This window comes from Oxyura jamaicensis, chromosome 3, assembly GCF_011077185.1.
Source record: "Oxyura jamaicensis isolate SHBP4307 breed ruddy duck chromosome 3, BPBGC_Ojam_1.0, whole genome shotgun sequence".
NCBI lineage: Eukaryota > Metazoa > Chordata > Aves > Anseriformes > Anatidae > Oxyura > Oxyura jamaicensis.
The window spans coordinates 32,040,346-32,066,330 of NC_048895.1; the positions used below are offsets into that span (position 1 = coordinate 32,040,346).

General features: G+C 36.5%; 1 long non-coding RNA gene across 12 annotated transcripts in view; it reads right to left on the reverse strand.

Annotated features, from left to right (window-relative positions):
• The window catches only part of LOC118164310, a 370,599-nt gene that overhangs the window by 11,017 nt on the left and 333,597 nt on the right, over positions 1–25,985 (reverse strand). For 9 of the 12 annotated variants that reach the window (XR_004749431.1, XR_004749424.1, XR_004749428.1 and 6 more), the window contains exons 4-7: positions 21,998–22,141; positions 18,773–18,898; positions 10,778–10,937; positions 1,562–1,640 (exon numbers count right to left, since the gene is read on the reverse strand). This is a non-coding gene — a long non-coding RNA (uncharacterized LOC118164310). Of the gene's footprint in view, positions 1–1,561; positions 1,641–8,443; positions 8,534–10,777; positions 10,938–18,772; positions 18,899–21,997; positions 22,142–25,985 lie in introns of those variants that run through there. The other 3 variants (XR_004749429.1, XR_004749426.1, XR_004749432.1) reach the window with 3 other exon arrangements.

A 25,985-nucleotide genomic window follows, 5' to 3' on the forward strand; every position in this document is an offset into this window, starting at 1 on the left:
TGACATGCTGAATGAAGAAATGATTTGTGACTGAGAAAAGCTTAGCAGAGATCCCAGAGGCTTGGCCAAAGGCAACTGTATCTTGATAGAAGTGATCAACTGCCAAAATAAAGCCTACCATTAAGAATCTCGTCTGGAAAAAGGGAGAGAGCTGCCTTTTCCAACTGTGGCTCCAGTTATCCATAGTCTTTGCCAGACTGTTCAGCCAGGATGAAAGCATGCCAAGCATTTAGCCTGTTCACTGGGTGACCTTTGGAAGGACACATAAATATTAAGGAAAGGTTTCAGGACTTTAAATACATGACAAACAAAATATCAGCAGTACAACTTCAGAAATCATGCAACAAACTGGCATCTAGCTCTTCAGGCACTTGGCACAGAGTGAAATTTTACACAGAGGTTGTTTAAAACTTGGAGCCATGTGCCTACTTATCTGCAAAGCTTCCTTGCCTTCTTATTCTTCTAAGAACCCTAATTTGTACAAACAGAGCTTGTAATTCTCATTGGAGAGGCAACAATATCATTAGCCAGTTTATACAATTTATATCAGCCATACCAGAATACACGTTCTGGTTTAAACTGGCGGTTACCACAACTGAATAGACATCTAATCCCTGAGTGAGATTGCCACCTTGGGAGCCCAACCCTCAGAGCACACAAATAGACAGCTATACTGCTTTATGTTAGTGGTGGAACTGCCTGCTGGATCAAGGCTGTGGGATGCTTTGTGTCATTCACATGTCCTCCTGCAATTAGAACAGCAAAGAGGTATTGCAACACAGCACAGAAACACGTCCTGCAATTCAGGTTGCAAGGTGTTGAGAAAAGATGTCAGCAGTGATATCAAATTGGCAGCTGTGTGATATAATGATTCTCTATCTAATGAAAAAAAAAAATAAATTAACAAGTTAATATTTTAAAGTTAAGGATCTAACAATTCCAGTTTAGAGGGCTATGATTCAGCCAAGAGTAACATGTTGCACACCACAGGAATTTAGCCTTTGACCTGATTAGATGCTGGAATCATCCAGTTTGCATTTTACGTGTGAAACTTCACACAACCCTAATTATTGAAGCCCTGAAGAAAAAGGCCAGAGTTGTTACAGAGCTGGCAGGTGTGAAAAAAGTCAGAGGTATGGGCTCCTTGTATTACTCTCTGCCTCCTGAGAAACAATAGGTCAGAAATGATGTACACTTTCATGAGAAGACTTTTTAAAGGTGAAAGGCAGTGGAAAGAGAGAGGTTTTTCTTTCTGAATCCTACCTGTGACTATGAAAATTCCCCCTTTGTCTGGAGTTAGCAAAGCAGTTGAGAACCTAATGAAACACATTTTAATTATGATATTTAGGAAATTACTCAGAAAGATCTTGTTGTTGTTGAGAACAACTCATTTTCTAATGATATCTAAGAATAGCACAGAAAAAGATAATTAATACAAATGTTAGTAGAAGAAGGGAAATAAAAAAGCCCAGAGTTAAATGCTCTCAAGTCAAGAAACACAAAGCAGTCTCCATACAAAAATGCTGACTGTCTCGTACTACATAATTAGAGAATAAGAAACCTAGTCCCTGTACTTCAGAATGGGAAAAAGAGTAATCCGAGCAACTGCAGAACCCATCCTGGTTGTTATTCAAAAACATCTGAGAAAAATAGGAAAAAGAAGTAAGGCTAAAATAAAGACCACTGAAGGTAAAAGGAATAAAAACACACCTGAGGTGTGCCAAAGATATATGACATATTGACTTGCAACATACTTTGTTAAAATACCTTGGTCTTCCTGAAGGTTTTCAAAGGAAGAAATTAGTTTATTATGGAAAAGGTGAATATATCAGCATTTCAACAGTTATAAGAAACTCAATGACAATTCATCATACCAAAAACACAACAAAAAGATTGGAAGGTCATTAGATGATCACCTAAAGGGCTATTAGCTTGGAACAAGATGTATTTAATACTTGTATTAATGACCTTAGTAACAAGCAATTGAAGTGATCTAATGAAGGTTAATGATCACCCAGATTTGGGGAGTCCTGCCCATGGTGAGGAAGGTGGGAGTATTGCACAGGAATGATCTTAACAGAATTCAGCCATGTAGGCTGCAATGTTATACCAGCAAGGGAAAAACAGAGTTTCTCTTACAAGCTGAGACCATGATTTATGCAACAAAGGAGGAAAATGAGCACAGTATTTTATTTGATCACAGACAGCACTTAAAAAGGCAAATGCAACCTCAGGAGGCTTCAGGCAAGGTAGAAAAGGGAATTATTAAAACTATTGCACCATGCCCTGGTACTAATTCACTTGAGGCTGTGCATATAAATTGTCATCACTGACATTTAATAAAGGTAAACTCAGACTGGAAAATGTACAGAGAAGGACTATTCAGATGATAAGAGCAATGGATAGCTTGTCTAACGAGAGACAAGTAGGGAAAGTTGGCTTATTAGCTCAGCAAAATGTAGGCCAAGAGGGACTTCAATGTGCTCAATTATTTTATCTGTGCTAGGCAGCACAGAGAGCAAAGAGCTTGGCACAGCCATTAGTGTGACTGGAAACTAGGAGAAAATTCCCAACTGCTGTGGCAGTGTGCTTCCAGCACAGCTTTCTAGTAGGGCTGTCCAGGCAAGAAGCTGTCTGGTTTAAGATGAAGGGCATTAGATTTATAAACAGGATTAGAGTGATGCTGTCATCTGCTGCAGTGAGGGAGTGGGGTCAGTGAGCCATAGTTCTTGCTTTTGTCAGAGTTTTCTGATAATCAGATTCTCAAACCGCACCCAGGACTGTGTTCTGAGATCAGCAGCTACAGCACTGAGTGTCACTGTCACTACCCAGCATGCCGGAACAGATGCAGCAGAAGTCCAGAAACAGAACGGATCTCTGATGTAACCCGTAATACACATTGGATCAGAATATCTGATGCCAGACTCCCAACTGATATACACTGAATGCAAAAAGCTCTCACAGACTTTGGCTACACTGTAAAGATTTGTGCAAAACTGTTTCCTTCACTTATTCTGATTTACTTTCCCTTCCTTGCTTTCCTCCTTCATCATTTTAGCCAGATCTCTTAATCTCACATTTTAATCACATTATGAGCAGCACCAGTGCTTCTTTTGATTTCATGATAGAGGTCATCATTTTCCTCTAACGTATAAGATTAGTAGTCATAAAGGGTAAAAGGAGAAAGTTTAGTATTGAAACCAATGTGAAGAACAAACAATTAAGCAATGTAATTTGTCAACTCATAAGGTTGACTCAAACTATCTTTGAGCATTGGGGGGGGGGGGGGGGGAACTGTAAGATGTTCCGATAGTAGGAATAATTATTTACACCAATATGTGAAAAATGTTGCAATTACATTGTTGCAAAAGTATTCATCTTACTAAATGGTTGTTTCATGGCCTCACTGGAAGAAATCGATGAATTCTAACTCCAGTTTTCCTTAACAGGCTTACAAACTTACTGAAGACAATAACAGATGCAAAATGCAGTGCAATGACCCTCATTATGAACAGAGCAGCTTAAATATTTCTGTTTTGTTACAATTTTTTCCAGGACCCAAAAAGCCCTGCTCAAAAAAGTTGCTGCATTTTGCTGCCTCTGCTTTTCAGAAAAGTGCCTAGTGGGAATGAATGAGAGAAAAGAATGCTCAGGGTTGGTTTGATTCAGAGTATGAATCAGGGGTCCTGCTAAACTTGAGGGACAAAGCTTGATCCAGTTATTTGCTTTGACCATTGGTTACATATGAGGCCACGGAATTAGTATGATGCAAAGTTAAAGGGACTTAGCCTAAATTGTCTTCAAAACTGTCACAGCCTTTGAAATGTTTTATTCAGAGAGAGGATTAAGGAAAAGTTACTAATCTTGGTATTGTTTTAAATACACTGGAAAGCTGCTTCAGAACATCAAAACCCCTGCCTCAAGCCCCCTTCGCTGTTTTATATTCCATTGAACTGTCCTGATGCCCTTTGTAAATACAGAGATTTTGTATGATAAAGAATAAGCAATAAAATAAGACACTTGTTACCTAAGATATTGTTTGCTGTATGTGTGACATTATTACTTTTACAATTTACATAGCCTCTATGGAAAAGTGGGTTTCATTTCCATTCATAAGAAGGACAAGTAAAGACAGAGAGAACAATCAATGTAAATAGGAGATTATTTGGCAGATATTTTTAAGTAAGCTTTCTGATAATTATCATATAACCCCAGGTTAAACTGAGGTTTCCTACAGTACATCTGGATGAACTGAATTCACTAGTTAACAAATGATATAAACAGTGTATTTGGCTTATAATTGTCTAGTAACTTGCTGTTTACATCATTGAAAGAAATAGGAAAACAAAATGCAAGTTTAGTTATAAGCAGTGAACAAGTAAAGTTGCATTACAGGATTTACACTTCCAGAAAATGTTTAGATTTTAAAATCATCTAAACAGTGAAGAAAATATTACATTTTTTTTTTTTTTAGTGAACTACCAAAGAAGAAACCAGGTGGAAAAAGTACCATCTACACATAATTACCAATGTGAAAAGCCAAAACACTTCAAGAGGTATGTGATATATTGTATATTCATTCACATATTCTGAATGTCAAAACTCACACATGACTGAGCTTTCTGAAAAATCTTTCTTTTTGTTTCTACCCATTTTTGCCAAATTAGACCCATTTCAGTCAGTATAAAGCACAGAATATAAAAAACTCTGAAGCGAGGCTCACACTAACTTCAGAATATTTTCTCCTGAAGTTTTCTCTGCTGATACTGTATACTAGATTGTGAAATACAAGTAGGAAAACCCTGAAAAAAGTCAAACAGAAACTGTCTGCAGTGTTTTGTTTTTTTGTGTGTGTGTGTGATTTTCTTTGTAGTTTGTTGGTGTTTTGGTTTACAGTAGCCCTTTGAAAGTTTTTAGCAATGCTCTGGAAAGGCTTCAGTGGAGATTTAAACCTTTCCTAGTTTTAAGATGGATAAAAAGGGGATCTTCACCCCAATCCATCCAAATTTTATTTTATTTTATTTTTTTTCCCCATTCAGATCATTGGATTTATTTCTGTCTTGAAGTTAAACACAGAATTTTAGTGGTCTTAATATCCATCAGGGCAACTAAGTAAATATCATATTGCTCAGCAGCTCCATGCTTAAGCTCTCCAAGCTTAAATAGCATTCTACATCTGGAATATGTTAATTTTTTTTACTTTATTTTTGTTTTTTGTTTGTTTGTTTTTAACTAAAGATATTATGCCAATACTGCCATAAGTAACCGGTTAAAAAGTTTGAGATGCAAAAAAATTTTTGTTTTGTTTTGTCTTGTTTTGTTTTCCTGGCAGAACCAGAGAGAAGAATAATTTGTAGCTGAATATTGGAACACCATATTTCATGCTTTTTTTAAAAGGTGTAAAACTTGTTTCACAACAAAAAGCTTCATTCCTCTGCAGATGACAACACATCAGTTATTTCTACTTCACTGGAAATTGTCAAAAGTGAAGAGCCATAGACATAGATATGTATATGCACACACACAAACACTACACGTTTAATTACATTATATATGTTATTATATATAAATAAATATATTGAAAATGTGTTGTCTTTTGAATTTAAGGGAAAATACCCTTCTTAAGAAAAAACACTGATATTTCTGTGGGTCTTATAATAGTTTTCTTTAGGCATCCTATTAAAAAAGACAATTCTAATGTCATGACCAGCCAAGAGTTTTATAAGCCTCCACTATACAGTAACCAGTCTGTACTTCAAGCAAGAACAGCATTAGAACTAGTGTCCTTATTTGTGAAAGGGAAAAAGGAAACAGGAATCTCTCCCACATTGTTGAGAATGTGAAACATGGGGTGAATAATCTTGTCTCCCTCTAATACAAGATACTCATACTCAATCCTTTATTGTCAATTAGTTGATTGTCAATATTTAGAAAACAGAATAAATTTTTACTGGTGTTCTTTTGTTGGAAACAGTTAAACAGTTGACAGCCTTTTAAAGTTTTAATTTTGATTTAATGCTGTCTTGTATCTGACTTATGACAGAATGTCAAAGAAATGCGCTTGAAGAACCCATTCTGACAATATCAAGACGTTGCATCTAACTTTACAATACACTAATGGTTTGCAGACAACTTCTCCTCCTTTGTTTATTATGCAAGGAAGTGGCTGTCTTCTCATGGGACACTAACCCATCTGTTAGACAGCCAGACAAGATCAGCAACAGAGCTGTTCTGTTAGATTAAAAATGGAAAGAACTTATTTTCTAGTATTGTTCCCTATATCTTGCAAAAATGATTGACAACGTTTCACCAAATTGGGTCAAAATAATGCCAGAAAGTTATAAACATAAAGGGCATCACTATGAAATATAAAAACACGAGACAACTGATTTGGCAAACTAGTAAGTCTACTGCAGAACTGTGCATTTAATAACACTGCATAGAAATATATCTTAACTATACAACAATAGTCTAAGTGAAGGAAATAATTCATTTTTCAGTTAAGAGATATTTATAAAGCACAGCTAGACAAGGATTTTAACAGAGGGTCACCCATAGCTAAAAGTCTTGAAAGAGAAGAGTCTTTTGGCAGCAACTGAGGTTTGAAAAGTTCAAATCTCTTAACATCAGAACAGAGCTGCAATCACCCTGTGAAATATCATTGTCTGAAAAGAAATTATTTTCTTCATTTTCAGGAAGGAGTATGTAATAAGGAAAGTAAAGATGACTGGACTCCATAAATCCTATTTTTCTTTTGTGAGAGTGAGAAAGTTATTCAATATCTCTGTAATTTGTAAAAAGTTATTCAATCTCTCTAGTCACTTGTAAAATGGAAGCACTGGTACTATTTTTACGAGAAGTTTGGGGGACAGTATTAAAAATCTCAAGCTATCAGTAATGGATTTCAAGATATCAGTAATGGATCTCAAGATATCAGTAATGGATTTCACAAATAATTGACAAGGATTTATTGCAGATGTCATTAAGATGATACCTATTAACAGCAGAGTAAGAAATAAAAAGATGATGTGAGATCAACTCTGTAAAGACCTAATTTAAGAAACATCTAAACGCAGGCTTGTCGATTCCTATCCAGAATCATGTTTTATCTTGTGCTCAAAAGCTTTTCTTAATAGTGATGTTTTTCTGAATAAGCCTCACACTCACTAAAGGAGCCTTGAAAGTTTTAGAAAGAACAGCTTGAAATTCATCTAACATAATGTAACTCTCCATTTAATCTCTTCAGAGAAGCATAAATGTGGGCAGCATGCTGTTGCTCAAAACTTTAACTCTTCCAGTTTTGAGCATTGTGAGTACTCAAAGGCTTATGGGAAATCAGGGTAAGATGAATACTTTCCATTTCCCAACAGAGTTAGTCCAGGAAAGACTAAGAGCTGATCTAATCCTCCTGAAACACTTAGTCCAGCTGATGGTAACTGCTCAAAAGCATTAACTGGAAGAAGCCAGGACCAGTGTTCATTATCCTAGCTTGATGCAATCTGTTATGACATTTACTTACAGTATATGAAAATTCAGACAGAGAAGCTAAATAAACTAGTTTATGAATAAAGAACAAAGATAAAAATACTTTCTTCTGGGCTCTGAAAACCAAACTGGAAAAAACTGCAAGAATATAAATCCAGTATCCAATGGGAGGTTGTCTGGGTGCTCTTATCAATAGTGGGGACATAATAATCACATATAAGTGGTGATGTGATTCTCTACATGTTGCACAATTTCAGCTGATAAATTAAAATCAAGCCATACTGTAGTCAGGACCCAACAGGTACCAAAGGAGGATGACAAGAATAAGTAACTTTCCTGGTCCCTCTTCCTTCTATGGACCCTATGTTCCAGTTTTTTTGTTTTGTTTGTTTGTTTCCAGCCACAGTGCAACTCCCTGACTGATCTTTCATTTGGGCAGTTCCCAAAGCACAGACCAAAACCTCCCTTGAGTATAATGAAGAGATAGACAAACAAACAGAAGGTGCATGACAAAAATACAGCTCCAAGAGAATGGCAGAGGACAGGCCAAAGCTTCACTAAGAAAGATCATGGTGCTTCCCTAGACTAGGTCAACAAGCTGGTGCTTGCCATGAAGTGTCTCAAAGTTAAACCGTTATCCAGAAATATTTGACAATGCAGAGATGTTGTGTAGTCACTGTACCAAGCAGTAATGGACATCAGAAACCTGGAACTTAAGCAACAAATGTGGAAGAAGGAGACTGAAAAACATGAACTAAAAGTACACAGCTTAGTAAGAGATACCCACACGGACCGTTAAGATTTCCCCAGAACTGTTTGTTCTGTAAGGCCATCCAAATACTCTCCTGCAATCCAGGTGGATCTCCTGGTGGTATGACAGTGCGAGTATATATTTATATACATACACACCCACCTATTGCATAGACTTCAGGACATTCAGAATAGCTGTCAGACTTCTAGATGCAATTTGTGGAGAAAATAGATCCCACCTGATAATTGGCAGAGGGTCTGTCAGCTGGTCATGTATCTCACAGATATATAAAGATCCCTGAAAACTGAATTGATGATTTTGTGTTCTTTTCTTTTACTATTAATAATGTAAAAGTAATGTGAATAATAAAAAATAAGTAGACTTGAGTAGCCTTAAAGTATATGATTAACCATCTCTGTACTTTTAGTGTTAGCTGGGGTTTGAAATTGTTCCTGAAAGCACATAACACAACTAACACAGACAGTAATTGTTTTAGGATATAAGTACTTTTGGAATCAAGGCTTTGGCATCTCTTTCATCAGAAAACCTATTCTAAGGAATGCTGCTCTTATCTAGCAGATGTTCTGCTAAAGAATTTGCTTTGTCCTTTGCAAAATATGGCTCAGAGCCCATAACCACTCCACGGTAGAGATAAGAGTGTTGTTTTTAAGGTAATGAAGGAAGTCTCTTTCCCCATAGAAAAGCTCTTTAGGAATCTTTGACTATGAAGAAATAAGCATTTCCCGATGGGGATTTGGAATGTCATTTGTAAACAGTTCACATTTGTATGCAATTTTTACTACATGAATTACTGTTTCCTTAACTGAAAGAGCAGAGTTGGGCATATAAAAGTATAATTAAAAAAATAGCTGGGTAAAAAGTTTGCAAGAAATAGTTTGTTTAATGGATTTAATCCCTTTCTCTACTCAGAAATTATCTACAGTCAGTCTTTTGTTATGAATTCCTTCAGTATTCCTCTTTGTTAGTCAGAAGTTTTGTGCAAACAAATTTCTCCCCACTCATTGCACTCCAAATGCTGACTGTAAGTGTTCTCTTTAGTATTTTAATATGTTCACCGCTTGATAGGTTCAAGCTGTGCAATTGGGTGTCTAAGTCACATGGTGTTGTTTATGTTCTCAGAATCCTTTTGCCCCTAATGATTTTCATATGGCCGAGACATAAATTTTGTTTTATGATTAAATGATACTTGGCACAGAAAAGCCAAAATTAATTTTTCAGGAGCATTTTGTACAAACAAAACTCCACTGACATAAACACATTAAAAAGGGTCTACGAGCACAGCCAGAGTAAAAAATCTATTTAAAAGATGCCAAAGTGCTAGAATGTTTTGTCCTAACAGACCCAATAGCCATTTTTTTCCTTCATCAGTCCCTAATATTGTAAAAGTCATTGTAAACTTCCTTAGTTAAGTATGAGTCTGTATGTAATACTATCATCATTTAAACTCTCATCTATAGAAATTTTACTGAAAACTTGAAGAATATAATTTCACACTGCTGTTTGTGCATAAATATTTCCAGGGCCAGCTGTCAGTCTGCCAAATGTATACAATAAATAATTTGTTATTTCCACTCTCCTAGGAAAGCAGTTTTCTTTAAAACAAACCTTCACAATATGTGTTGTTTGCTACCATTTCAAGTCCTGCTACACCAATGGAAAAGAATGTGCTAAATGTAGCATTATCATGCAGGTCAGGCAGGGCAGCCCCATACACATTTTCCCACAATCTCTGCTCATTAACATCTAGTTCCCCCATTGTGCAGATTTTTGGCTCTGTTCCATCAGAGAAGAAAAATGTTTACAATATGCAAACTTGGAGGGACAAAAAAAAAAAAAAAAAAAAAAGCTTTGAAATGTCAGTCCTTTGGGATGAAAAGTTTCAAAGGGGAAGGTAAGTCAAAGGTTACTAATGGGATGTCTGCAACACCTGCTTTTAGTGGAGGTTTCATAAACAAGCTTTACTTCTCAAGAACAGCTTGGCCTAGACAAAATACCAGCTAAAATATCTGTGGCTAGCTTGAGCAGCCTGGTACCCATGAACAGAAAAGGTCAGGTTTGTTATATCCTAACATGGCCTCTCACCCTGCTTTTATTGATAAAATGAGATTGCCTCGGTGGCCAGCATTGCTTTTCACATCGTAAGGCTGAAGGCACCGGCAGCCTCTGCAGGGGAGGAGGAGGAAGGTGATGTTCAGTGTCACTGTTGCAAAAAACCCTGCTGTCTGAGGAAGAGCCAAACTGTCGCACATGGGAATGAGTTTTTCAGACTTCAGAAGTTTCCCAGCTCTGCTAAATAGCCCTCATGAAGCACTTTCAGGTATCACGAGCAAGTTTCACAACAATCATAACTCAGAGACTTCCAGTACTATCTTTCCCCTGAAAGAATTAATGCATATTTCTAAGATTTTAACATGCTGAAGCAGGCAAGAGAAATTAAATCCTGCTAGTATTTATTACAAGACTTTTACCTTTAAAAATATCTTTTATTCACAGAACATATGTGAAACTGAAAAGCAATACCTTCATCTCACAGGCAGTGACTGAGGGACAGGGCTGAGTAAAATACTTGGCCTATGGCAGAGACATCCTGAAGCAGAAACAGCATCCAAGTCCACAGAGACAAATTCTGGCCTCTCCTTGAGACACCACCCTTCTCATCCAGGAAAATGGGAAGCAGGTTCTACAAAAGCACAAAAATATTCAGTTTTAATACAGAAGCAAGCAGAAAGCAGCAAGGTAGACAAGGCCACAAACTGGTGTTTGGGTCTGATTGTATGCAAAACCTGTAATCCATAAAACTTCCTCATTTTTATATCATGGAACTAATTACATTTACACAAAATTGGTAATGAAACAGCAAAAGAGAGAAAATTTTCCCTACAGGAAAGCATAGTCAAATGCCACCTGCTCTCCTATTCCTACCATTCATACTTCCTGATCCATAGCAACCAAGAGAACTGCTTAAGCAGGAACTGTGCAATTAACCATTACCAAATCAAGACCTTTAAACAGTCCGTATTTAGCACTAATGCGGAAAAGAAAAAGCCCCAAGATGATGAATAAGACAGTGGGCATTACAGTAGCTATAAACATAGACAGAATTCCAGGAAACTTTAGGAAATTCGTTTTTAGGTTTTACTTAGAAAAAGTATTTGTTTGCCAAGTGTCTAAAAGGAGCTCAATTTGTGGAGCATGGGTGTTTACCACAGTTGATAGAAAATCAGATTTGCTGAATTTCAGCTGAATTTCATAATCTCCGTTTTTATTTCTCCAGAGAATTGTCAGCACCAAAAAACACGTCACATTCCACAGCTGGGCACCAAGGACATACTTGCTGGTGGAGGACACAGTGGTAGTATGTAGTAAGGTACCTAGTGTGTTTTTAAGCATGTACAGGAAGAAACCATTTCCTGTTCAAAACCCTTCTGTAAGCTATAATCATCCTAAAAAGAAATAATGTACACTATCCTATCTGGATATAGCTTTATGGTGATGATGATTCAGTCACATCATTTCTGAAACGGGTCATATCTGGCCAGCCCAGAGTATAGGTAGAATAGAACATAGGATCATCTTTGCCTACATTTGTCTATGTAAATACATCAAAACTTATATATCTTTATTTTTTTTTTCCTTTTGAGATAATTTTTAGAGCAGTGTACTCTTGTAAATAAAATAGTCAATTTGATCTCAATTCACACACAGAGATTCTAAATCTTAATAAATTTATTTTTTCCAATTACATAGCCTTTCTATAGCAGGGTATAGTTTGCCCCACCTTCAGCAATTGGCAGGTTGAAGAAAACCTTTAGACAAACAGCCATGAAAAAAAATTAATATATTTTAAAAAGTCAGACAATGGATGCTTTTAAAGTAGTCTAGAAATGGCAGAAACCATTTCTTTCACATAAATAGTTATCTCTGGAGAGTGATGTAAACAGAGAGAGTGCACTCTGTATGCTTCAAAAATGCAAGCTAAGTTTGTTTATTAATACACTAAAAGCTGAGAAATGTCTTCAATAAGCTATTTGCATTTTTCATGTTTGCAAATATGTAAATCTAGGAGTTCGTCTGGAGAGCTACAACAACATTTATACAAGTTTGTAAGGATGATCCTGCTTCCTATTTCACACAGGTTTTCCCTCCCTTAAGTTCATTGAGCTTTCATCAAGTGCAGTGGGAATGGTTCCTTTTTATACTCAGCTGAGATCAGAGTAGGGCCTTTTGTAAAGGGTATGTCAAGAAACATGCCTGAGTCAAACGTAAGCCTTTAGAGTAAGGGTTTTGCTTTTGGTTTACATGACATCCTATGTAGAAGAACCTTCCTATTATATATTCCTCCTCTTCTTCTCATACCACCCATGCCTCTTCTCTTTTTATATTTCTTTGGATAATTTATTCTTGCTAATCCCATCATAAACTACTTTTATTTATTTATTTTTTCTTCACTCTTTAAGCATCATATTGATGTATTCAGACTTCCTGCTTTTTGACTAGAAAAGCATTCACAATTTCTAGTGGGGCTTTCAGTTGGGCAGATGTCTGTGTGCAGGCTGAAAGTTCACATTAACTTCTGAAAAGGAGTAAGAGGAAGCTCTGAAGAACCAGCATTGGCTTTTGTCAGTGTCTGTATAGCAGGACTCTCAGAGTGAGAAACTGTTGTTTTGCTCCAGGCTGGTCTAAGGAAGTCATGTATCATTGTATGGGTGCTATATCAGTAGATGACAGCATCCCCAAACAACACTATTCTGGTTACCATGTAATAAACAGACCAAATATAAATAATATTTGAACTCCAGTTTAACTGCACAGAACCAGAAGCATAAACAACCAGAAGATCATTGTGAAGCTTTGATATCCTTCAGGCCTGCTTAAAACCTTTAGGGTAAATAGGCTTTAGGCTGGTGTTCATCACAGAAAGACCGACACATTAGCTGTTTTGTGTAGGACCACTCTGAACTAAAAAATACTGCTTGGACAACAAACAGCATTGTTCATTTTCTTATCAGATTCAGCATCTGGTCAATATTTATCTGTATCAATTATTTCAGTGACCAGCTTATCTTTTCAGGACTGGATTTATGTATCAAATCCCTTTGTAAGGGTAGGGCTCTGGAAATTGGCTTAGCAGAGAAACATGAATATGTGGTGGTGGAAGCCCACCTCCCTTAGGGCAAAAATCTCAGCTAAAGCACCTTGGCAGCATATTAATAGCTATAAAAGACTCTTTCTTTGCTGACCACAAATATGCTGTGGTCAAAAAGAGGTCTACTCACTGTTTTGTTAAAAACAGTGATGATTTATTTTGCTTCAGCCATGTGTGAAACTAGTCACCACATTATGAATAATAATATCCTCTTAGTCTCAATGGAGCTCTTTTTATACAGAAAGATCCACAAGGCATTTAACTAAATACTCAGTATAGCAATGTACTAGCTGGCCACTAAAACGTAGCCATATCTGGGATGGAACGCTGTTGCTATTTAACAATGCACAGCAGCAGAGCAGACAAAGAGGAAGAAAAAAATCTATTACAAACCAAAGAAAGAGCTGAAGTAAAATAGAACTACCTTAGTTAGGCATGAGCATAGAGTGGAGCTAAAACCGTAAGTTTGAAGAGTGCCCTGGAATCTTTCTGCCTACAAGAAACCAGGAGTTAACCCAGCACTGCTTGAGAGGACAAATTCCAACTGCACAGTGCCCTCTACCGTGAAATGAAATCTGTAGAAGCTTTGAAGGGAGAAAATTTGTGTATTAAATCACTCAGCTGGCTTGCTTTCTGCAGCACTGTCTTGAGGTTATAAAATCTGAGGAGAACTGAACGCAGGTGGTAAATCTTCAGCCTGGGCATGCAGGACCAAGCTGTAGTCCTCATCTGTATTCACTATAGTTGGCATCTGCTAAGCCAGCTCACTGCACTTATTTCCAAAATGGCAAATGGGATGAGTAGAACAAGATTAGTATGCCTAAGTGCATTTTATACATGTGCAGTTCTAGTAGTTTTGATAATTTAGTTTAGTTTCATATTTCAATCCACCGCAGTAACAGTTTGCCACACATGCAAAATTAGAGTTGTACTATTTGTTACACCTTTGAGTGATGAGCAATCCCAAAATTGGCTAGGTCTTGCTATATGAAAACAAACAAACAAACAAAAAAAAAAAAAACACCATCACGTTAGGAATGAAAAATCCCATCACCTAGCACCATCATGTCCCTGATGCTGCAACATATTCAAGCTAAAATTATACAAGTCTACTTGTATTTCTGATATTGAAAATGGTTTTCTAACAGTGTACTGCTCTATGACATGCTATTTTGCTCCCTGAATGTGTTCTACAGAGCAAAATCATAGCAAGGATTTTCCAGCAGGGTACGTGAAGGGAGCCGGTAAGCTGTAAGTACATGATGCATCTCAGGTAACCAAAAGAAAGAAAAGTTAGGTCAGTTGCAATAGGCAAATCCTGTGACAAATCACACCTCTATTCAGGAGGGTCACTTGAGCCCTACTGTGGTTCCTTTTTCTCTACAGTAAATGCTGTCAATAGGGCTTATTCACCCTCCTGCTCACCCAAACACACACACACACACCCTCAAGAGCTAGGCAACCCTAAGAAATCTGCAGCCGATGCAATGTTTTCCCTACCACCTTCTCCAATCTGACAGAAGCAAAGCTTCTTCAGGGAGTTTGCTTCATAAACTTTGTTTCTTCAGGGATTTTTTTCATAAACAACATGCCTTTAGCTCCAGCATAAGGCACATTTCTTTCACCCTTCTGTTCTGAAACATAAATATAAAGCAGGTATAGGAACACACATTTATTCCAGAGCAGATAACCAGATGTTCATGGACAGGACAAAGTTGCAGGGGACAACAGTGGTGCTTCATGTACTACAGAAGACACTCAGGCAGGACAGCAAAGAGTGCAGAACAAAACCCTGTACAGACTGAAAGAAAATAATTTTCTGAATAATTTTCAGATCATACAGAACAGAGGAAACACTCAGAAATGCTTTGTTTCAAAAACCTCTGCCTACCAGCTGGGGTAGAAATTGCTTGCACATAGCTCTGCATGGCCCTTTGGTGGTTTTAAATAATGCCAGGATGAACAAGCTATTTGTTGGTCTTATGCTGCTAGAAGACTCTGGATCTGCACTTTAAGTAGTACTAGCTAAAAGAAGGTGTAGTTCAGTTCTAAAATAAAGTTTTGTGCATTTCCTTGAGTGTATGCCATGTTTTTTTAAGCAAATATCATCATTACTTGTCAATTGCATATCTACCAGAACTCAAGTTAAAGAAGCAAAGAAGGTAAAAAAACAAGAACCTGGAAAGAAATATGGAATAATTTGACAACATGATTTTTATCTTATTTGTGAAGTTTTCCTATGACAGTCTGAAGAGGATCACAAAATTTGTACAACCTATAAACTTCAAGAAATGCTCTTAGCTGGTGGCAGTGATTTTGATGGACGTGGGCTGTACATCAACAGAGATGGTAACTAGCTTCAGTTCTGAAAGTCACCTTTTGCCTCAGAATGGCAGCTGTCATAGTCTGGCAGTGGGGCACCACCTGGGATGACAAGAGGTGTGCCTGTGAACTCTCTACATGCACAAATCGCTGCTCCTCAAAGTTTGCATGCAAAATGCGTAATATCACTGCCCCCTCACACCATTTTTAAAATTGATTTTACTTTTTATTATTAATCTTTGGAAAATCTTTGTGGCCTGGGAAATACAGAGCTGGGGTGATTCAGGGAAATGGAAATGTGTGTATTTTCTGTACATAAAAAATCCAACTTGGTCAGATTTCAGCCTAATTTACCTTAAAAGGAACAACTTCCTTTAATTCCTGCTTTAAAAAAAAAAAATAATAATAATAATAAAAAAACAGGCCTAACATAGTCCAATAAGCACAATAGCAGTGAAGCTTTTGGATAAGTAAAAAGCCTTTTCATTTTTTTTTAATACAGAAAAGAAAAATAACTTGTTTACACTTTAGCAGCTGCTTAAAGATAACAAATTAAGCTTTAAAAAAGCATCAACACAATTGTTAGCATCAACACAAGATATTTCTCAGGCTTGAAAATTAAAAATAAATAAATAAAATAATAATAATAAAAAGCTCTGTTAGGCTTAGACATTGATATTACATGAAAAAGAAAAATAATGTTTTCCTCTTGCATTTCTGGAGATAGACAGTTTGCTGAAGAATGTAAAATTCTGTCCCCCAGGGAATCCCAGAGGCTTTTTGGCAGACACTCTGGAACTCAAGTTGACTCTTTTCTGTAACAACTAACATTAGGAAGAAAAAAATAAATGGAAGAAGAGGAGTGGGAGACATAATTACTTTCAATGTTTACATGGTTCTGGCTTCTTGAATCTGAAAAAGTATCAGACTGCAAGGACTGGACTTAACCTAACTTTATACAATTGACAGGTAGACTACAACTACTTTTAATTATTCGAGGTGGGCATTTAGTTATTTATCTTAATTCTTTCTAGAAGAACAATGGGAAAGAATAGTCAAGTATATAAGCAAAGGATAATATGCATTCTCTTATATTTGTACTTGTTCAAGCTCTGTGCCATCTAACAATGTCAGCTGTGTGCCTAGAATGACCAGTTAACTAGCCTAACATCAGGGTGGGCATGTATTTTACTGCCAACATCCCTCCAAAAATCATTTAACAAATGTCCTCCATTCAAGCTGAACAGATGGAAGAAAAATTACTCTGAGGAACTGTAGGTCTATTGGCATAAATTATATGGATGCTTAGCAATAGGAGTGTTCAGGTTCAAGAGGATAGAGGCTGCTATAAAACTGATGTGCTTGCTTGGGCATGCAAGCCAAGGCTCTTTGCACCCTAAAGAACTATAGAACAGCAATGTTGCTTTCATATTTTTTGGACATAAATAGTCTTGTTGGTATTTTTCTAAATACTTTCTACTGAAGTGAAGTGTCAAAGATTATTAACAATTTAAAAATACTCTGATTGCACTACCCTCCCCATAGTTCTGTTCTGTATTTAAAGATTTTATGATTCTATGATTCTTTAACAGTTTGACTGGCTTCCCTATTCTTCCCATACAACTTTCCATACATTTATTTACTAAGACTGGGTCTTTAATGGTTTTCAACTAAGTAGCGTCTCCCTTTTTCTGTCAACCTTAAAAAAAATATTTCATTGTGTGGGAAAATAGGAAAAGTACAGAGGGGAAAAAATAGGTCTAGATTTAATATGTCATGGTTGGGAGCTCCAAAAAAATGTTTAACAGAACAATAGCAAACAGATTCAAAAATCATAACCTGGAAACTCAACTTCTTTAAATATCATCCATGAATCTTGCTCAATAAGCTTCTGTTCCATATCAGTATTTGCATAATTGCCTATTTGGATGCAGTACTGTGACTTGTTCAAGTGCAGCTTTACCAGAGGAATAAAATGTTCTTGAATTCACTCTTTCTCCCTTAGCATCACCTGAACTGCCTTTTATACAATCTTGCTGTTCAAAACCATCCTTCCAATTATGTAAGCCAAAAGAAATTATGCAAAAACAGGTAATGCATGCATGAGAGCTGCTCTAATGGTAACTGATAAAGGGATAACTGATTCAGATCCCACATGTTGAATGGGCTTAGACATAAACTGACCTACTATATTGGCATTAGTCAAAAGATTAGTTCATCTAAAAACGTTTCCTGGTAAATAGATGGTTTTATCTCATATTAATTATAATTGATTACATATATCAATGCAATGACCTTAGAAAAAAGTATGGGAAAAAAAAAAAAAAAAGTTCAGACAAATCTGTGTACGTTGTAGAATCATGTCATGGAATTATGGAATTTATGCCAGAGAATCATGATTTTAGAACACTGAAACCAAGCTTTATTTGAATTCTTTGGGCTGTGGTCAAATGATTCTTCTTTCAATGATAGCCTAAAGAAAAGTTTTTGGGATTACATTTGTCAGGCTTAAAGCAACCCCTTCAAGGTTCTCCTTCATTAATACCACCTAGCTAGGTTACTACCTAGATTATGCAGTGAGAAAACCAAACAAGAAACAATTAAAGCTAAGAAAATACCAGGTTCCCAGACACAGAACTAGTATTGCAAATGCTTCTTGATGAATTTAAAAATCTGAGCAAAGTTTGGACACAGGAGAAGGAGGTATACCATTCAAATAACTTGCAACAGACAGTTTGCTGGAGGGCAGGTTAGAGGAACATAAAACTGAGCTGCATCAGAAACCAGGCACTTACTAGGTTTTTTAAAGACAATGATCACCCCTCCAGAACGACCAGTTTCTGAGACCTTTTCCTAAAGAAAAAAAATGTAGATTTTTTTTTTATTTGCTTTACTTTGCCTAGTCTGAAGCATTGATTGTGCTTCAATAAGCACATAATATGGATAACATAGGGGATTTTGCTGTTTCTTATATCTTTATTAACACTGAAGAAAAAAAAAAAAAAAAAAAAAAAGAAAAAACAAATATATTGTCTGAAAAGCCATACCTTTCTCCCTTTTGGTCTACTGTAGTGTGTGGTAGAGGTCCTAGTTGATGGGTTAGCAGCACCTTTTAGCAAGCACAGTATGGCACTGTGAACAGGCAACTCTGATAGCAAGAGCATAGTAGTACTCTATGAGAAGAAAGAAAAAAAGTTTTTCACAGATTCTGATATTACATGTCTATCAGTTTTTCTAAGTACATGGTAAAGGTTACTACACCAGGGATCCATATATTTATTAGTTAATCTGTCCCAAAGCCATGGAAGGTAGGTAATGAAAAAGATAGTCAGGCATGGCTTCAGGCAGTAATTTAATATTACTGAAAATTTCTGCATGAGCAAACCCATGAACCAAAGAGGAAATGCATACTGTACAAGGACACTTGTGTTCTGAAACGTGATCCCCCATGGAGTTTTCAGATGAAGCACTTTTCCAGTGATTAACTCAGTACATTTGAATTTCATTACTTAATGTTTTAGGTGACTAGTTATTTGTAGCAGACAGAGAGAAAAACAAGTTTTCCATGAATAAAATCAGAGTAAAAGTCAGATAATGGCTAAGCCATCTCAGGTCACTCAGAGCCCCATTTCTCCCTGCTGACCCCGTAGAAAGTTCAGTGTGTGCACGTACATCTTTTGATAACTATGTTATACTTTCCTTACATTCTGCTGACAATAGATCCATGCTAGTTATAAAGAACTCCTTTCCCTTACTGGTACATCCCTTCCTACAGGACTCAATAAAGATCAGCAGAGGAAGGTGTGTGTGGCATACCAGAATTTTAACGTGCTGAAAATGCCCCAGTTGTACCAGCTTTTACAGTGGTATAGCTCTGACTCCAGGACCCTGCATGCTCAGTGCTTCCAGTCAAAGGGGCTCTTGTTGATTTCATAAAAGATGAGAGACCTCAAAGCTGCCTTGCAGGTGCTGCAAGGAATGTGCTTGGCTCATGCTTCTCCAGGACTTGGGGAGAGGCAGAACATTGTCTTTCTCCTAGTCTGTTGTTAAACAAGAATCAGTTAAGACATCTGAGGTATTCATCAAATTAAAAGATGTCTTCATAGAAATCCATGCCAGATAGTGACAACTGGATGTTTATTTTCTTTCCCAAGAAGTGACTGGCCCTGCTATACTTCCGGAAAAGCAAAATACCAAAGATTAGATAATGAGACTAAAATTCAGCAAAGAAATTAAGGAAAAGGTTAGATAAAAATAAAATTAAATTTCAAATTTTTGCAATTGTCTCTTTATTGCACTGTCAGTCTTCTTTCTAAATTCACCAGGCACTGGATTTGGTCAGATATGCTACATCAGAATGTAGTTTTACTCTCTATCAGAATGTGGTATTTTAAGCCTGTTTATATTCTTTTAGTTCAGCAGTATTTTCACGGGCTGCCTTCTCCTCTTAGAGATCAAAGACAAAATTCAGACTGCACTGACAAACTCAATTCTGGATTACATATGGATATGAAATGGTGTTTCTGTACCATTAAACTGTTTCAGCTTTCAAGCAAAATCTTTTCCTGTTCCCTGTTGGGATGAAAAACAAGGCCTTTTGAAGTTTTATGTAAAAAAAAATAAAAAATAAAAAATAAAAAATCAGAAGAGCCCCATGCACTCCCAGTTAAAAGCCTGGTGGTCAGAACTCTCATTTGTCTGATTTGGGCTAAAAGCTTGTGATTACATTTGCCTTAGCTCAGGGAACATCTTTGAACACAGGGTTACCAAGATCTCAATCAGCTTTTCTATTTTTGGCAAAAATTCTGTCCTGGAGCAGAAAAGTCTTGGTAGAAGTCTAATTAAAATCAGAAAATTTGTATAAAAATTGCAATGATGAAAAAAAAAAAAAAAAAGAATCATTCAGACTAGTCCAGCTTTTATCAAGACTCTCACCAGAAGCAAATTATACACTAACCACAGATGGCAAGATATTAAAAAAGAAAAAAAAAAAAAAAAAAAGAAACCCCACTCAAAACTAGAAAGGCCTCAGCTGAATGCATTTCTGGTACTTGTTCTGACATTCCTGTATGTAGTATCTTTGGCTTCCTAGTTCAATAAATTAACAGGTAGCAAATATATTTTTAAATGTTAGCTAGAATGCTTTACAGATTTTGCTGGTGAATTTTCAAAGCATTACCAAAGGCTTGCAAATCTGGTGTTTAACATACTTTGTATCCAACAACAACAACAAATCTGGCCTTCTGACCTTACTGCTGAGGAGGTCATGGCTGGAGGAACACCTCTGCCCTATATCAGTCCAGCCCCTACCTGAAGCTGCAGTTGTTTCTGCCCACAGTGCATTAATGCAGTACAACAGAGATCTCTTTGTAAGGTACTGGTACCCAAGAAAATGAGGGTAAGGCACCTCTAGATAACTAGACCCTCGTAAGATCCACATCTGTATTTAATAAGGTGGTATATAGTGATGTGTTTATATTCTGTGCTGCTAATATTATTTCAGGTGACTCGGAAAACAGCTCTATATAAGGTTGCATGCAAGTGGTTCTGGTACCTGTGTAAAGCCAAGAGGAAGCGTATGGAGAGGTACACTGCAGAGCTATGCCAAAGCCCTGGGGTCAGGACAGGCTTCTGTGTGAAGGTTGCTACAAAATCAAGATTTCTGTGTCTTCAAGACACCTTTGCAAGTTGAACGTAACACCACTGAATATTCAGAAAGTGAAGTTACAGAAAAAACATGACTGTGTTTTTTTCTTGTTTCTAACTGGCAAGGCAATTTCTCCTTTTCTCTCCACTTTTCCCTTCCCACTTTTTCCACTTTCCTTGCCTTTATCTTTCTCTTTCATTTTTTCCCCTTCCTTTTTTTTTTTTTTTTTTTCCATTCTCTTTTCTCTCTCTGCACTAGATTTTTCAAAGCCCTATGCAGACCTGTAAAGAGATGATTATAAAGTGACTACAAATGTACTTCCTTTCTCATTGTGTCAACAACCGACTTGGAAACCTTGTTCCATCAATGGAGAATTTACATCAGCCACAAGGATTACTTTTAATTAACAAAAATACATTTATTGCTTAAAGACCTTTACTTTTTTATACATATTTTTTTCTTATACATTATTTTTTACTTTTTTATACATTCTTTTTGAATGTCAAAATAAAAAAAAAAAAGAAACCTGTCTTTTTGAATGCCAAAATAAAAAAAAAGAAACCTTTCAGCTACTATTACAAAACCTTTGACAGCAGTACAGACTATATGTCTTGGACATCTTTACCTGAACACTTGATTCAGAAGGCCCTAGCAGTGGCACCTGAAGAATCTGGTGGACTCTTGGACACCATAATATCAAATCTTCTGTGGCCCAGCATGGCTTTTCCTCTATTCAATTCTTCACTGCAGTGGGAGTCTGTGATGCTCCCTGTTTTTGAAAGAAATAAGAGAAGTAGCACAAGTCAAGTTTGCCCCTCAATTAGTACTACTTCATTGGTTATTATACCTCCTTTCTCCTCAAGGAAAAACAAGGCTTGTAAGCATCTGCTGGTAGTTATCCTTGGACTCCTCAGATGCAAGGCTAGATTGCCCTTTTGGAAATACATATATATATGTGTATATACATGTTATATATGTACATATATTATTCTTACACTTGAATTGAATGTAATAGAGGTAGCTCACAAAACCTTGTTTAAGGCTTTCGGCAGACTCAGGAAGACACTTTAACAGTTACATTCCATTCATACCTTTAACCTTTATTTAATCATCATATATGAAAATTGAATCATAAGCCTTTTCATATATGAAAATTGAATCACAGAAAATTCCTGTCTTTCTGAATGAAAATCACCATATGGCACCAGGGATCTATGTCTTATCTGTCTATGGCTTATTCCAGTCCTGTAACTACTGGACAAAAATTTTAATGCGCAAATGATGATGAGTTTCACACTGAAACCTTCAAACCCTAAATAGAATGAGGTAATTATTTAAAAATTCCATTGCAGTTTTAATAAAGGTATTGTTTTTGATTAAAAAGTTAAATGTCAGAATGTAATTGTTGTGATGACTGTACCATTTCCACATTATAAATAAAATACATGTGTTTTAGAACAAAAACTAGAACATGCTCTACATACTTCTTCAGTTGTTGCTTAACATATCTGGAATACATTAAAAAGTCACATTCAGTTATAATTCAAACAGTGCACATAATGAAATATACACTCTTTGGTATAGAGGGCTAATGTGTAGTTTGAATCCCTTTCTCAAAGGGACACCACCAATGCATGAGTACCACTCAAGCTTGCACGGACACCAAATTGTGTATTTAAGTCCTACGCTGGTCAAGAAATCCTTCCCTGAATTCAACTTTCTTGGCTGAGTTGTCTCTCCAAACATTATCCTTAAAGAGTAAGAGTCAATATCAGCACAGCTTGCTTTCTCTATCCTGTTATGACAGCTTTACTCTACCTGAAGTTAATGACGTAAAACTGGAACGACAAAAATTCTGTAAATTAAGGACAGTAAGCGTTCCCCTTGTTCACAGGCAGTTCATTCATAGCCTTCCAAGTCAATGACAAAGATTCCATTGACTTTAGCCATGGCAGACCTTTACCAATATGAAGCCCAGGTTTTGACCCCATCTTTAAAATGCAACTATATTCTTGCAGTTAAATATTTCTCTACAAAACTTTGGAAAATAGGCTGTATAAAAACACAGAAAATATATGCATTTATCTCTCTAGGGCAATTTCTTCTTTTAAATGCTAAGGGTCACGAAGGCTATAGAAATTTGCTTATTTGGATAGGAAGATGCTCGGCCCCAAATTCAAATCACAGACTATATCTTAAAGGAAGCGGTATACCAATGTGATCAGTCACACCTTGTTTACCTTTAGTGCATTCTGGGAACACAGAACAACACTACATTCCCCTTAGGGTATTATTCCAATTCCTCTGAAAAACAATGGAAAGATGCTCAGAGACTTCAGTGGTGAGCTGAATTTGAACATAAGATTTCTGAGATGGAGCTGAGAAGTTAGTGCTTCATATAGGGTTTGTTTAAGTGAATATTCTTACAGAGAAAGACCTTACTTCCACTATATATCCACTCATGCTAAGTTCACCTTTAGCATTCAATCCTGCAAGTCTCTTTATACTCAACCAGTATAATTACCCTACTTGCCAATGAGATGCAGTAGAGAATTATTCTCTAATTTTTAATCAAGAAGAAAGAACTGTTACAGACTTTGGAAGTCTGTCATAAATATTTATTTGTTCCTTTCAACTGTTTTATTACTTCCTTGCTATTTAACTGCAAGTTTCCTTAACAAAGGGAGCAAGTAATAAAGCACTTCAGTAATAACTGCAAACTTTTAATGTTAAGTTGGCAGAAACAATCCAATTTTAATAACATTCTCTCTCGGTAACCTTGTATTTTGACCCAAGGTGAAAGGTGAAGATTAAATCTCCTCCACCTTTCTGAATACAGCTGCTGTGCACACAGACTTTAATTGATGTGAGATTTAGCTTTGTAACTCAAGACCATCTCCCGCCTGCAGCATTGAAAACGTGCAATTCAAGGTTCAGTTACTGCTGATAGCAGGTCCTGCTCAGCTGATGGTCTGGACAGGAGAATAAAGTCTTTGTCATTATCTATTCTCCATCAGGGTGACTTTTTTTTTTTTTTTTTTTTTTTTTTCATAATTCCAGTACTCAGTCAGACGTGTAATGATGGCCTCTCAGTAAGAAACATGAAGTGCAACAAACCACAAAATGTGACAACAACCCACAGGTGAGCAAAACAGTAAGGCTGGAGCATGATCTACCTGACACTCACTAGGCAATGTGTGTGACTTTTTTTGTGGGGAAAGGGATTACATAGACATATGTGTGTGTGTTTATATATATATATATATATACATATACACATATATTTCAATTCTGTTCTGCACTTCAGTGCAAGGTATTCTAAATCCAAAATAATTTATTTGTTCTTTTCCTATCTACAGTCCTAGTACTTGTACATTCAGGAATTAATCTGATGGCCTTGGCATAATGGCAGGTCTGGTTAAGTTATTTTTTAGGATACTAAACCAGATCTTTGAAAATCTAAAATCATATCTTCAATTACTCAGACAATATTAATATTCTTGGTATTGACCTAAGCACTTCTCTCTGAAATCAGGGACCAAGTCAAAACACAATATAAAAACTGATAAAGTGGGTAAGATTTCATGAGACTTCCTTCCAATCTATTGATGTGCAAAAGTATCTGAAAACATTAGAAACTAATCAAAGCCATTTTAAAATTCTGATTTAAATTTGAATAAACAAGTAAAGAAGACTTACTGAACAGCACTGTGCAGTCTTCTCAGAGACTTAGATATTGCCCTACATGAGACTCCAGTCACAAAGCAGTACCTCTAACACATGGCAACCAAATGCACATGCCGAGTTTAGATGGAGGACCAGTTTGTCCTATACACATTGGACTTATTACTTCAAAACTAAAAGGGGTGGATTTTTTGATGTATACTGGCAATGATGAAAATTGTGTAAGAGTATTCCCACAATACCACATGAACGTTTTATATACAAGACTGTAAAGTTAACATGTATTATATATGCATGATCTAAACAATCTGCATTGTTTGCACTGGAAAAAGAAAGAATTAAAACAAAAACAAAACAAAGCAAAAGAGCAAAACCAAAGAACAGTATGTACTTCCAACCTCGTTTCCTATGTCATATCTTTTTGGCAGGTCTACTTCTTTTAAAAGAAACTTGGCTTCTACCACCTTGTGATTTTAATTCCAGCATTTGGCAAAATTTAGATTTCTAATAGCTGGCTGAGTTCAGAGGTCCAAATTACCAAAGTGAAGATTTTTCCTCACTGCCTGCCAAGATGAGGTGATAAGAGCGGGTCTGCTCTGTGGCTGCCAGAACACCCAACGGTCTGTGTAACTAGATAGCATCACATTTAAAAGCTAGTGCAGTATAAACTATGCTTGAGCTGGGGGGACATTTCTGATGAGTCTCAAACCACTCCAGTAATCCCCTGAGACTCCAGACACTTTCACAGAGCAGCATTACCAGAGGATCACCAAGTACCATAGGCTTAGCACAGGCAGTTCAGAGAGGATTTTTTTTTTTTTTCCCCACCCTGAATAGAACATTTTAATGTGGGAATTACAGACCTTTTAAGATAAATCACTCTCAGATTATGCTTTAGAATTCATTAGCATCTCCAAGGAGAAAAATGA